The sequence below is a fragment of the Girardinichthys multiradiatus genome, chromosome 14 (assembly GCF_021462225.1).
Source record: "Girardinichthys multiradiatus isolate DD_20200921_A chromosome 14, DD_fGirMul_XY1, whole genome shotgun sequence".
NCBI classification, from domain to species: Eukaryota; Metazoa; Chordata; class Actinopteri; order Cyprinodontiformes; family Goodeidae; genus Girardinichthys; species Girardinichthys multiradiatus.
The window spans coordinates 19,385,987-19,400,669 of record NC_061807.1 but is presented as its reverse complement, the minus strand read 5'-3'; the positions used below and the strand labels follow the sequence as shown (position 1 = coordinate 19,400,669).

Here is a 14,683-nt window from a genome sequence, read left to right as displayed (position 1 = left end):
AGCTACACTGTTATTTATTGTCATCAATTACGACGAAGAGTTTTGCAAATTTTGAAAGAAAAGATGTCTGGCAGCGGTGGGATTCGAACCCACGCCCCCGAAGAGACTGGAGCCTTAATCCAGCGCCTTAGACCGCTCGGCCACGCTACCACACTCATGAATACGTCTCACGTGGTTTTATTCAGATGGATTATTCCGTGTTATGTTATGTATTGTTTACTAAAGTTCTAATATTGAAGGGCCCACAAAGGTTCTTATCTCCTGCACCATTGGAGACGTGCGAGGTGGCAAAATAGATGTGAGTCTTAAATTTCTTATTTGCTACTCAGGTTGTAGATGTGGAGAGGTTTAAGCATCTAGCCATTTTTCTTGTATACATTTCCTGACATATGAAAATCATAATCATCTGCCGTACATGAATTACATGTTCTCTTGTCTTTCCCATTTTAACCAGCAGCTAAGGTAAACAATATTTTATTTATTTAATTTTAAAAAATCAGGATTTAAGATAGTCACTTTCTGTTTTTCTTGTTTTGACCTTCTAGTTTTAAGGATATCCCGAGTAAATACAAAAAGCAGTTTTCAGATAATAAACTCATTTTTTAAGGGAGAGATCTATCTCAAATAATCTGGCTTCATGTAAAAAAGTAATTGCCCCCTTAACCTAATACCTGGTTATGCCAGCAGCCGCTACCATCAAGCATTTGTGAGAGCTAGCAATGAGTCTTTTACATCACTGTGGAGGAGTTTTGACCCACTGTTTTTTGTGGAGTGGTTTTAATTCAGTCACATCTGAGGATTTTCGAGTAAAGAATGACCTGTTTATGGTCATGCCACAGCATCTCAAGTTGATTTAAGCCCAAACTTTGACAAGGCCACTCCAAAACGTTCATGTTTATTTACCTATCCAGAGGGTAATAAGCTACTGCTTTGCTTAGATCATTGTCCTGCTGTATTATCTAAGTGTGTTTGAGCTTAATGTGACAAATTAATGGTCTGACATTCTCCTTCGGGAATTTCTGCTAAAGACCAAAATTCATGCTTTCATCAATTAGAATGATGGAACTCTTTATACTTATTAATGAAGAGCTGAACTGTATAACTCAATTGTTGTCCAGGCCCTTAAAAAGCAAAGGCAACCCCAGACCATCACACTACCACCACCATATTTCAATGTCAGTGCGATGTCATTTATCTGAAATGCTGTGTTAGATTTTGGATGCACACCTTCCATTAAATTCTTTGTTTGTCTCACGAATCCATTGGTTATTTTCTCCAAAGTCTTTGAGATCATCAAGATTGGGCCTAAAAACCTGTAAATGAATGTCCCATTTTTCAGAGCCTGTTAAAAGCACCATTATTAATGCAACTTGTTGACGACATCATGAATATTTTAGATTTTTGAGATTTTTGATCTCCATACTATTTATCTGAAACTTAAAAAGGGTGTTACAGTAATGCATGCTTGTATTCTTTTTCTTTCCGATACATATATTGTTGAATTTGCACATGACTTTATACCAGAAATGTTTATCCTATAATTTATTCATATTACAGAGTAGAAAACAGCCAATGTAGGAATCATCAGACTATCACAAATTAGCAAAACACAAAGACAATGATCGTTTTAAATGTTGACATTCCTGCGTCAGCAGGATAATTTTCCAGCGGAATTTCTCCAGATGTTGATGTTGTAGACCATTTCCTATGTTGCCATCTTTTCCAGTATGAAGACTGGTGTGGATGTTGTCTTTCCTGCTCAGTAAAGTTATTTAGCAGCCAGCTTTAAAACAACTTAAGCTGCAATTTACCACAGCGACCAGTAGATGGGGATAAAGGGTCATTCAGCTGCCAAGTCTTACCTCAGTCTCAAATCAACATAATTTAAAGACATTATCGTATAAAGATTATCCAAAGGCATGTCGCAATTATTGATTTTTCGATGTTTTTATTTCATACTTTGATATTTTTCAAATTTTAGCGGCACAAGTAATAATTTTTGCAGCACCCACAGAGCAGAAACCATTACCATTATTTTTGTTTGGATAATTTGAGAAAACCTGGCTGACCTTTGATGACATACCTTTAAAATGTTATTCTTATCTTTAAAATGATGATGATTCAGTTTGGTGCGCAAACCAGCTCTGAGTTAGGAAAGCTCTTAGGAAAAGGAGGTGTTTGACACTATTTTTGTTAGATTTTGAAGAAGATGGACAAGGGACAACTTAACTCCACTGCTCCTAATATTGACAGGAATTAGTTAAAGGTGTTCATCCTTCAGTACTGGATGTCTTCTGGATGTTTCCCTTTGAAGGTATTCCAGGTGAGTCCAACTGAGAGAAAACTCCTGAGCAGACCCAGATGTTCCTTGGTGGACTATATTGCTCTTCTGACCTGGGAACACCTTAGGATCTTAGAGAAGCGGAGCTGGACTCTGTTTCTGAAGAGAGGGGTTTCAGGGTTCAGTCCAGTACTTATAACGTCAACCTGATCTTAGAGAAGCAGAACATAATGGATGGATTTATATATGGAATGTGTATTTTGTCCTTGCTGTATCTGCATATTTCTAGAAAATATCAACATTTTCTGTCTATTTTGCAAGACTGGAAGCACTCCTGAATTACTTATTTTTGCTTATTTCTATGATTTTCATAGATGTTGGGGTAAAGCCAGTGAAATTTGAAGTCCTTTACTCATATGGCATTGGATGGGCACCTATACAAGCTCAGCTGGCTCTTCAATATCTAAATTAAGACTTTGTGTAGGGGTTTCTGTGAATATCAGAACACTAGCTGGTTTCTGCAGCATGCAGATGGCCTTGTCTCCAAACCCCGCCTACAGTCTTTTGTCCTCAGGGAATCTGTCTGTTGGCTGTTCATAGAAACACATTTTGTCAGTAGGGGGTGCAGTGAAGCCAATTTCAAAGTGAGGCCTAGTGTTCATTGCAACAAGCCTTTCTACCATTGCACGCGGCAGCAGGAGAGCCCAGATACTTTCAGATGTTCATGTCTCTGTCAGTAAGCACATCAGTTCAGGGGAGAACAATGAAATGTAATGATAGACCCCTGCCCAACTCCGCCCACATGTATACTGTTATACCTGTGACTACATACACACATAGAGATAGAGGAGGAAGAGTGGAAACAGAGGCAATGTGGAGAAGTCCAAGGCAGACAGGATGAAGATGGGGATGATGGTTATGAGCTGCACAGAATTACAGAACATAGTAAGGTACATCTACATGCCTACAGCGCAGATATATGAATAATAATTTTTACATTTGTGTCTTTCAAAAGTATTCATGCCCTGTGAACTTTTTTTTTTCATGCTGTCATGTTGCAATCGCAAACTTCAACGTGTTTTAGTGGGATTTTATGTGACAGACCAATAGAAAGCAGTACAAATGTGAACTGAAAGGAAACATATTTTACAATTAAAAATCTAAAAAGTGTGACTTGTAAGGCTCTCAGAATCCTGTAATGTGATACCAACTGTGTGTTTGATTTAGTGTCATTGTAAATTTCCCATGGACAGGACAACTATTAATCATACACTAACTGTGCCAATCTGACCTTTATGAAATAAAGCCATTCTTCAGATGAATCCACAAAACATCCTGTTTGCAATTTGTCACAAGCTAGATGAGACCAAACTTTAACTTTTAGGCCCATATGATAAAATGCAATGTTGGAGGAAAACTAACACTTCACATCTCTCTAATGACAACATACCTGCTGTGAAACATGGTGGTGGCAGCATCATGCTGCAAGGATGCTTTCATTCAGCAGGGACAGGGATTATGCTGCGTTCCATTAACCTTGGAAGTCAGAACTGGAAAGTCAGAGTTTATGTCATCTCCGAGTTGTAGCTTTCCAGTTTCCTGCTTGTTTTCATCCGTATTGATAGCAACAGACAGCAGTCTCACAACAATAACTATAGCCCATTTTCCATTGCCTGTAGAAAGCAAAGCCCCAGGCTTTGGAAAGCCCAGGTTGCGTTTCGATACAAATTTAACTTTCCCGGGGCTTTACTTTCATTGGTAAATGATCCTACCCTACTCTAGAGATAGTTTTTTCAGGTTTCCCCTAGATCTGTTAAAGGGGCGGGGTGCCGTGAGGCATGGCACCAGCAGCTTCAGTAATGGCGGAAGTTACTATACAAATTAATTGTTTTTATACCATTACTTTGTCACAAAAAGTAATTTAAGATGTTTTTAGGTGAGAAAGTAGATCTCAAAACTTCATCTGTGCAGTCAGTTCATCAAGTATGAGCCTACATTTAAATGTTTTTCTGGAGTTTGCAGAGCTCCGTTTACAAGCTGGTCTGTGTGCTATTAGCTAAGCTAACTGGGCAGCTGGACTGGGACTTCCCCACTAACCACTGCCTGATCTCGGCCCCGGCACTCTGGGATTTTCCGCTACCTGTTATCTGTTTGTGGCATCTGAAAGTGAATATAAAGCATTTAGTATGAATGTGGTGAATAACCGCAAGTATGAGAACATTAAACTGAATATTATTTGCCATAAACTTGTGACATTTCAAGTTATTGTTGGCATTAATTTAACTGTTTTGCCACAGTTCTGTAAGACAAATGTTTTATGCAGTGCTGATGATCAGGGCACTTTGAACTTTCCATATAAATAAAAAATACACATTTAATTAAAGCTGCAAGCAGCATTGAAGGCCATCGCAGCTCAGCTCAGAGCAGCTCGGCCTGTGAAGCGACCGTGGGAGCGTGAGCAAGGTTTCATACAATGTTTGGTCAAGCCGAGTACCACTCTGGCGAGAAGCATTTAAAATTTGGGGGAAATCCGACCTTCCTAATGGAAGCTGCACTCACTTGTTTGTTATTGGGCGGTGCTAAAGTGATGTCATCAATTGACTGCGCGAACATGTTCAGCATTGATCCACAATTATGCATACTAAATTTGAGGTGGATCCAAAGATGTATGAGGGAGGTAGAGCACTTGAAGTGTCCTAGGGGGCGCCGTTGAACCAAATTCCAATGTAATCCAATAGAGCTGTTTGGGGGCTGACAAAGATCAACCATTTTCAGTTCGAAGCAAACCATGCATGTGTAATTTAGAGCCAAAGGTATGGCTATGGCGTAACATTAGACTTCGCAACGCTGGCACGTCCACACCCTCCAGCCAAACAAGTCAGTACTGGATTCTATGTTAGACCATCTTGTTATCTGTCTCTTGGGACAGTTTAATATTAATTAGGTGAAGGACATCAAATATGGACCTTTAAAAGGAAAACATGACAGTTCCTGTTCTTAGGGAGCAGGGGTTTGATGATGTCAGCATCTGATCAGTGAATATTGTTTGGAGCCAGAGGCAGATCAATCTTAGAAGGTTTCAGGTCTCTGTGACCTTCCTTGTAGGAGCTACAGGGGTTGGACAATGAAACTGAAACACCTGGTTTTAGACCACAATAATTTATTAGTATGGTGTAGGGCCTCCTTGTGCGGCCAATACAGCGTCAATTCGTCTTGGGAATGACATATACAAGTCCTGCACAGTGGTCAGAGGGATTTTAAGCCATTCTTCTTGCAGGATAGTGGCCAGGTCACTACGTGATACTAGTGGCTCAATTATATTTAGATCAGGTGACTGTGCAGGCCATGGGAGATGTTCAACTTCACTTTCAGGTTCATCAAACCAATCTTTCACCAGTCTTGCTGTGTGTATTGATGTATTGTCATCCTGATACACGGCACCACCTTCAGGATACAATGTTTGAACCATTGGATGCGCATGGTCCTCAAGAATGGTTCAGTAGTCCTTGGCAGTGATGCGCCCATCTAGCATAAGTATTGGGCCAAGGGAATGCCATGATATGGCAGCCCAAACCATCACTCTGGGCACGCAACAGTCTGGGTGGTACGCTTCTTTGGGGCTTCTCCACACCGTAACTCTCCTGGATGTGGGGAAAATAGTAAAGGCGGAATCATCAGAGAACAATACATGTTTCACATTGTCCACAATCCACAGTCCTCTTACCCTGCTCATTGAACCTTCACACTTTGCTCTTACTGGTGCAATGTGCAATCAATGAAGACTGGCTACCAGGCTGGTCCAATTTAGCCATGAAATCTCCCACACTAAAATGACAGGTGTTTCTGTTTCATTGTCCAACCCCTGTATATCAATTTCGTCTTTCATGGCGAGAAGTCATATTTTGAGGCTTTACCACACCCACATACTTCAATGCAGCAAAAGGCTTTTGATAACTTTTGATCCCCATTGCCTTGAGAGTACACTGAGTGATTTTCAAATCTCTAAGTCAAAAGCTGTAGGAGGAGTTCGCTCGGATATGCGCGGTAGAAATGGCAAAACCGGGGTCAAAATGGCAACTTCAATTCAAAATGGCCAACTTCCTGTGGGGTTTGGACCAATGCTCCAAGAGACGTTTTTGTAGATCCCGAGAAGTTACATATATGTACCAAATTTCAGATTCCTCGGTTAAAGCATGGCTTGGGGCGGATTTGTTTTATTTTCTAGGGGGAGCTGTGGAACAAGTAGGCCACGCCCACCAATTGCGTCATCAAATCTCGTTAGGGGACTAGGATCAATCATCTTGAATTTGGTGTAGATCAGATGATATATGTGGAAATTAGAGCCAAACGTATGGCCATGGCGTAACGTCTCACTTCGCCACTGCGTCATGGTCACACCCTCTTGCAAAAACTATCAGTGCTCCAAACGAAGTCAGACCAACTTGTTTTCTGATATCTGACACACTTTCAAGTTGATTGAGTCAAGTTGGCCACAGAGGGACCTTTCCAAGCGAAAAAAGTTACTTCCTGTTCTCAGGGGACATGGCTTTGATGATGTCATCATTTGACCACAAACGATTGTTGGTCACCTGACAGGTATCAATCATATCTTCAGCTTCTGTGAGGACAGCTGTGTACCATCATGCACCAGGTTGAGTTACAACAACGACAAACCCTGGTTCACAGCTAAACTCAGAAGGTTAAGACTGGATAAGGAAAAGGCCTTCAGGAGTGGGGACAAAGACATATACAGAGAGGCAAAGTACAAGTTTGGCAAGGCAGTGAAAGAGGCCAAACGACTGTACTCGGAGAAGCTCCAAAACCAGTTCTCAGCCAACGGCTCTGCGTCTGTCTGGAAAGGGCTCAAGCAAATCACCAACTACAAGCCGAAAGCTCCCCACTCCATCAACGACCGATGCCTCGCCAACAACCTGAACGAGTTCTACGGCCGCTTTGAAAGACAAAGGGACAGTCCTGCAACCATCCCCCACGACACCCCCCAACAGCTGCAGCCACAATCCACCACCCCCATCTCTCCAACCTCAAGAGGGGCCTTGGCACCTCCAACCCCCACCCTGAAGTTCCCCCCCACCAGCCCCCTACCCACGCCGAGGACGGCCCTTTCCATCCAGGAGAGGGACGTAAACAAACTCTTCAGGAGACAGAACCCCTGGAAAGCTGCTGGACCGGATTCTGTCTCAGCAGCCAGCCTGAAGCACTGCGCTGATCAGCTGTCTCCAGTCTTCACAGACATTTTTAACACCTCACTGGAGACATGTCATGTGCCAGCCTGCTTCAAGTCCTCCACCATCGTCCCTGTTCCCAAGAAGCCAAGGACCACAGGGCTTAATGACTTCAGACCCGTCGCCCTGACCTCTGTGGTGATGAAGTCCTTTGAGCGCCTTGTGCTCTCACACCTAAAATACATCACCGACCCCCTCCTGGACCCCTGCAGTTTGCCTACAGAGCCAACAGGTCTGTAGATGATGCAGTCAACCTAGCCCTTCACTTCATCCTCCGGCACCTGGACTCCACAGGAACCTATGCCAGGATCCTGTTTGTGGATTTCAGCTCTGCCTTCAACACCATCGTCCCAGCTCTGCTCCAGGAGAAACTCTCCCAGCTGAGTGTGCCCGACTCCACCTGTAGGTGGATAACTGACTTCCTGTCTGACAGGAAGCAGCGCGTGAGGCTGGGGAAGCACGTCTCTGACTCCCTGACCATCAGCACCGGTTCCCCCCAAGGCTGTGTTATCTCTCCTCTGCTCTTCTCCCTGTACACCAACAGCTGCACCTCCAGTCACCAGTCTGTCAAGCTTCTGAAGTTTGCAGACGACACCACCCTGATCGGACTCATCTCTGATGGTGACGAGTCCGCGTACAGATGGGAGGTGGACCATCTGTTGGACTGGTGCAGCCAGAACAACCTTGAGCTCAACGCTCTAAAGACAGTGGAGATGGTTGTGGACTTCAGGCAGAACCCAGCCCCACCTGCCCCCATCACCCTCTGTGACTCCACAATTGACACTGTGGAATCTTTCCGCTTCCTGGGAACCATCATCTCCCAGGATCTCAAGTGGGAGCCAAACATCAGCTCCCTCATCAAGAAAGCCCAGCAGAGGATGTCCTTCCTGCGGCAGCTGAAGAAATTCAACCTGCCAAAGACTATGATGGTGCACTTCTACACAGCCATCATTGAGTCCATCCTCACCTCCTCCATCACCATCTGGTACGCCGCTGCTACAGCCAAGGATAAGGGCAGGCTGCAGCGTGTCATTCGGTCTGCTGAGAAGGTGATTGGCTGCAGTCTACTGTCGCTCCAGGAACTGTACACCTCCAGGACCCTGAAGCGGGCAGGGAAGATTCTGGCTGATCCCTCCCACCCCGGTCACAGACTCTTTGAAACTCTCCCATCTGGCAGGAGGCTGCGGTCCATCCGGACCAAAACCTCACGCCACAAGAACAGTTTTTTTCCCATCTGCCACCAGCCTGGTTAACAAAGCCCGGAAACCCCCCCCCCCCTTTTTTTTGCTGACAGGACACTTGTAAACTGTTACTCTATGCGTTACATTAACGCTCAGCTTGGACTCCTGCTTTACTTGCACTGCCATACTTGCACAATGATCACCTGCACTGTTGTATTGCTCTTGCATCTTATACTGCTCTATACTTACTCTCACTCACTTAAAACTGTGCACATATATTTATATTATATTGTAGATATGTTTATACTGTTTAATTTGTACTGTATTGCACTGACTACGCCAAAACAAATTCCTTGTATGTCCAAAAACGTACTTGGCAACAAAGCTTTTCTGATTCTGATTCTGATTCTGATATCAGATTTGGTGTAATTCAGCCTATTTATGTGAAAGTTATGTGTTCGAAATTTGTGATGAGAAGGCTAACTTTGAGGCCTGGCCACGCCCCTTCAGCATGCTCAAAAAGTCACAATTTTGATAACTTTTAATCCCCAATGCCTTAACTACATATTGACCAAATATGAAACTGGTAGCTCAAAATCCCTAGAAGGAGTTTGTTAAAGTTCTACATGTATGAAAAGTGAAAAACGGGCAAAATTGACCCTTTGACCCAAAATGACCAACTTTCTGTTGGTTTTAGGGCGCTCCCAAGAGACTTTTTGTCATGATTCGGAGAGATCTACCTACCACAGTTCAACTCTCTAGGACTTACCAGTTGGCCTATCTCACTTTAGGGGGCGTGGCTAAGAGGTTTGGTCACGCCCATTTTCAATTCCAACCTTAAATTTCCCTAGGGGGACAATTTTCAGTGAAGTTTGGTAAGTTTTTGAAAATGTTTAGGCCCCCCAAAAAGCTATTTATTTGCCTGGAGAAAACTAATAAACATTTTAATTACAATAGGCCTTCGCAGTGCTTAGTTGCTCGGGCCTAATAAGATTGTTATTTTATGTAAACCTAGCTTAGTTGAGTGTGAACTCTTCAATATTTTTAATTTTTCATGGTTTTGTGTAAACAGCTCTGCAGGAGGAGATACCACAATTCCAGGTTTGGATGCAGTTTCCCAGGAGATCTGTGATCTTCTTCACCCTCATGTCCTGCCATCATTTACTCCACTGTCTAGGCATCATGTACTTTATATAAATATTTGTCGGTAAAAAATGTATGTACGGATCCAGTGCAACTTAAAGGATTAACGGAAGGAATTAATCAACTGTATAACTCTAAAGCTGCTCATCATTGTCTATTATTTATCAGTTGAAACAAAAAAATTATTTAATAGCTAATTGTTTTTTAAAAGGAGTAATGCCATCTGCTGGACTGAAGGGGTATTGTAGTTTTCTTCACAACTTCCCCATACATTAGGCTGATTTAAATAAATGGTCCGTGGCCTTTCTGAGCAATGGAAAAAGAACATACGAGATTGCTATTGCCTGGGTAAAGCAAATCCTGGGGCTTTAAATCCTGGGGCTTTAAATCCTGGGGCTTTCGGTGAAAAAGGGGCTTGAGTTTCCTCCCACAGCTGGGGCACCACACTGTGTTTAATTGTTTCTCTTCCAAGGAACCAGCCATTGACTGAGCTATTGGTACCATTAATTCTGTGTATCCTCTTTGATTTTTTTTCTCATTGGAAGTACTCCTAGTTCAGTATGTCTGTGTGTGTGTCTCTTGGCTCAACCTACCATTTTACTGAGTGATTAACATTAATTTTGTGTACTCTTGTATTTGTTTTTTATTAAAGAAAGTGGTCAGGCCTGTTGTTTTTCTGTTTCCCACTGTGTCTCTTTCTGTGACAGAGAAATTGAGGAATCACTGACATTACCTTTGGTCTCTTTGCTTTTCTTATCCATAGATAGTACTTCTGGTCCAATGCTACTCTGTCAAGCTGCCTTTCTTTCATTAGCACTGCAATTATAAAAGCTATAACTGCCATTAACTGTGTGTGCACCTTGCTTTTCTTTTAGATAAAAAAAGTACTTGCTGAAGGTTTTTCCTGTTAAAAGGGAGAGGTTCCTCACCACTGTTGCCACATGCTTGCTCCAGATGAGAGATTGCTGCAAAGTCAATGACTTGTTGCAATTGGCAGAGCTTCCATAGAGAGCTAACATTTTACCAACTGACATCAGCTGATATGTTAAATATGTTTGTTTGGTTGATATGTTTGGTTGAGTTGAGTTGAACTATGATTCAGTTATTGGATTGTATTGGGATTAATTTGGAGCAAGATGGAATTTGTATCATTAGATATAAAGTGGATCTTTTTGTCATGAGAATTGCCGTGAGATGACAGGATTATGTGAATTAGAGGTATATAAACAAACTGAAATGCAGTAAAGAAACAAAACCCCTTTGAAGTTCTTACTAAGACTAATGTTATCCATATAAAAAATGGCACAGAGCGAGAAGGGATGAGGGGGATGCTAGACCTCTTGTCAGCATGATGACCAGAATTCATTCTCATATTTAGCCTGCCATAATTTATTAGCGGAGGAGCAAAGGGTGCATCACCATCAATTTCAACCCTTGTTATACTAGCCTCTACAGAAACCCATCAAATGCCAAAACATGCAAATATTCCTCCAGTTTCTGAAATTTTAAAGCTGTGCAGCTAATGACAATGAGACAAAGCAGTCTGTTCTCTAAATGTATGTTTCTAAAGCTTTCTTCATTTCATGACTTAATTAAGACAATAGGAAGAGTTTATTCGGTACACTATAGATTATTCCTCTGAGATTAAAGAGTCTGGTGGATTTCATTGCAGGGATGGATGGATGGATGGATGGATGGATGGATGGATGGATGGATGGATGGATGGATGGATGGAGTCGGGGTGGTGTGCAAGGCAGGAGGGCTGAAGAGAGCTGTGTAAAGATGTTGAGGGAAATGCTAAGGAAAAGCAGACTAACAGACAGGCGAGAAGAAGGCAGGAGACAGGTGGAGAGCTAAGGAGGTGGTGGAAAAGAGAGAATGGGCAGAACATTGAGCTATAACAGAGGAGGAAGATGAGGAAGAAGAGTGGTGAATGAAGAGATGGAGCTAAGAGGGTGAGGAGATGAAGATATAGGACAGTTGTTCATTAGTGAAGATATGTTAGGGACTGGAGATACAGTGGACTAATGAGAGGGGAGACAAGGAGGAAAGGAGAGAAGGTGCAAAGGGTGAAAATGAGACTCAAGAGGGAGGAAGAGGAGCAGGGAAGAGGAGGGTGGGGTAAGAGGTGGGTGGAGGAGAAGGGGTGGTGAGGTGCTGGAAGAGAGCGAAGCAAAACCCGTTGGGGGAGGGGAAGGGAAGAATTTGCACGTACGCACACCACATAAACACACACTGCTGAAATTGCAAGGAAAGAGGAAGAGGAGAATGTAGAGGAGTGAAAATGGTGAGGGGCAGAAAAGACACAAGAAGGGAGTCATCACTGAAGAGAGAGGATTTGGAGGAGGAGGAGGAGGAGAGGAACATAAACCTGGGAGAGGTTACGCAGGAGAAGGCACAGAGGAAAAGTAGGAGGATGTGAAGAATTAGGGCACGAGAGAGAAGGAAGAGAGAACGTTACAGAAGCAAAAAGAACGATGAAACAGGAAGGTGAATCAATCACATGAAGGAGGAAGCAGGAGCTTTGAGGAGGAGGGAGGGGTTGAAAACAAGAGAGATCATGGAGGAGATGGAGATGAGCTTGGATGGTGATGATGAGTCTGAAACAGTGTGCTCCATGTCAACAAGTAACACTTGTGAGGGTCACAGTAGGTTGTTGGTGTTATCGGGTGAGAGAGATCCTACAACAGTTATCCATAAAAACACACAAACACACACACACACACACACACACACACATGCACAGGCATCTACCTGTGCATGCACCCACCGGTGCACACACAGATGCACAGAAATATCTGCAGACATGAGGAAACTAATTTTAAGCTTTTGTCATTTTAAATAAAAGGAATAATAAACCAAGCAGTCTGAGCCTATTCATCTGTGTCATTGTAAGTTCAAGCACAAAGTCATGCATGCTTCTGGGGACTTCTGTGTGTCTCAGATACAGACACACACACACACACACACACACACACACACACACACACACACACACACACAGCAATATGGAGCCAGGAAAGTGCCAAGGGTGGCAGTAAAATGGAAGTGTGCTGAGGAACAGTCTACAAAGAAACCCAATGTGAAAAGATTCCCTAAAATTATACAAAAGTGTTCACACCCCATTAACTTTTTGTCATGTTACAACACCAAATGTCATTATATTTTACAGGGATTTCATGTAGAAGAACTACACAAAATTGTGCACAGAAAAACAATATATGTTTTTCTAAATATCTTTCAAGTCTATTGGGTTGTCTCTTCCAGATTAAAGTTGTTGCCCATTCATCTTTGCAAAATAGCTGAACCTCAGTCAGATTGGATGGAGAGTGTCTGTGAACATCAATTTTCTTAGATATCTTTCTTACCACAGATTCTCAGTTGGATTTAGGTCTGGGCTTTGACTTTTGCATGTAGACCAAACATTCAGTTTTGGCCTTACCTGACCAGAGTGTCTTCTTCTATATGTTTGCTGTGTCCCTATAGGGCTTGTAACAACCCCAGATTTGTGGTGTGCATGACTAATAGAGACCCTGTCAACAGGTTCTCCCACCTGTGCTGTGGATCTTCTCATGGGTTTCTCTAAATAATGCCCTCCTTGCCCATCTGGTGATTTTACTGCAAACCTACCAATTCTTGATGGGTTTGCAGTCATTGCTATGGTCTTTCCATTCAGATGATGGACTGTACAGTGCTCTGTTTGATACTGTTCAAAGCTTGGAATATTATTTTATAACCTAATCCTGCTTTAAATGACTCCACAACTCGATTCCTGACTAGTCTGATATGTTCCTTGGTCTTCGTGGTTTTGTTTGTTGAGTGATGTTGTCTAACAAACCTCTGATGCCTTTATAGAACAGCTGGGCTTATATATACAGGTGGACTCTTTACTTATGATTACTTATTCTATGATTTCTAAATGAAAATGCATAAATGTTCCTTAAATTTCTGGTGACACTACAGTTAATACTATGGAGGTCTTAAAATCTTAGTCAGATGTTGCAGTTCACAGACACCCGCCAAAACCCTGGTTTAACATGTTGTGTTGACTTCTGTTTCTGAGTTTCTGTTTGCAGGTTTTAGATTAAAACTACTTACATTTGCAACACTTCCTTACTTATTTGTTTTTAATCGCCATCCTAAACAGAGAAGTGTTGCTGAGCAACCCTTATTGGTCATCAAGCAGATTAGTGGAAGATATGCCAATCCCAAGTATTGAACCAGGATCCCACTCGCCGCATAATTAAATTATCAGTATCAAGGTTCCTCACTAAACTCAAATCCTGGTCCATGTTGTTATTGTACTGTCCAATTTTTACAAATCAGGGCCTTTCATTGTGTGCATAGCTGGCAAAACTGTATTATTAATGGCTATGCATGTCATTTCATTGACCAATCTGGGTTTCTTTGACAAGCTATAGATGTCCTTGACCAGTTAGAATAAAAAATGGAAAACCCATAAAGTGAGAACATTGGTCACATACCCAAGCATGCTGATTTAAATTTTTTAATGAAATTGTTAACTCATGTAAAGAAGGAGAAATTGATACAAAATGCATAAATGGACCTCGAAGATAAGTTAAAGAGGTGTGCTCAGTTTGTGGAAAACCAAATTAGACAAATTCTTAGGAGTTTCAACTTAAATTTAAATAATAAGAAAACATATTATATCAAAGTCAAGTAAATATTAAAGTTCTGTTGTCGGTGTAGCCAGTCCCATTTTACTATTCAGTTAATGTTAAAATCTAGTCCATGGATGTCAAATTAAAGTATAATCAGTATTTCATAATAATTTAAACTCTAACATCCCACCAGGAGACTATATATTGGTGGAA

The 14,683-nt window shown here is 42.1% G+C and overlaps 1 non-coding gene across 1 annotated transcript; it reads right to left on the bottom strand.

Moving 5' to 3' along the window:
* Window positions 1-68: 68 nt before the first annotated feature.
* On the bottom strand, window positions 69-150 carry trnal-aag. The gene has a single exon. It is a non-coding gene; the product is annotated as a tRNA-Leu (tRNA).
* Window positions 151-14,683: the final 14,533 nt, after the last annotated feature.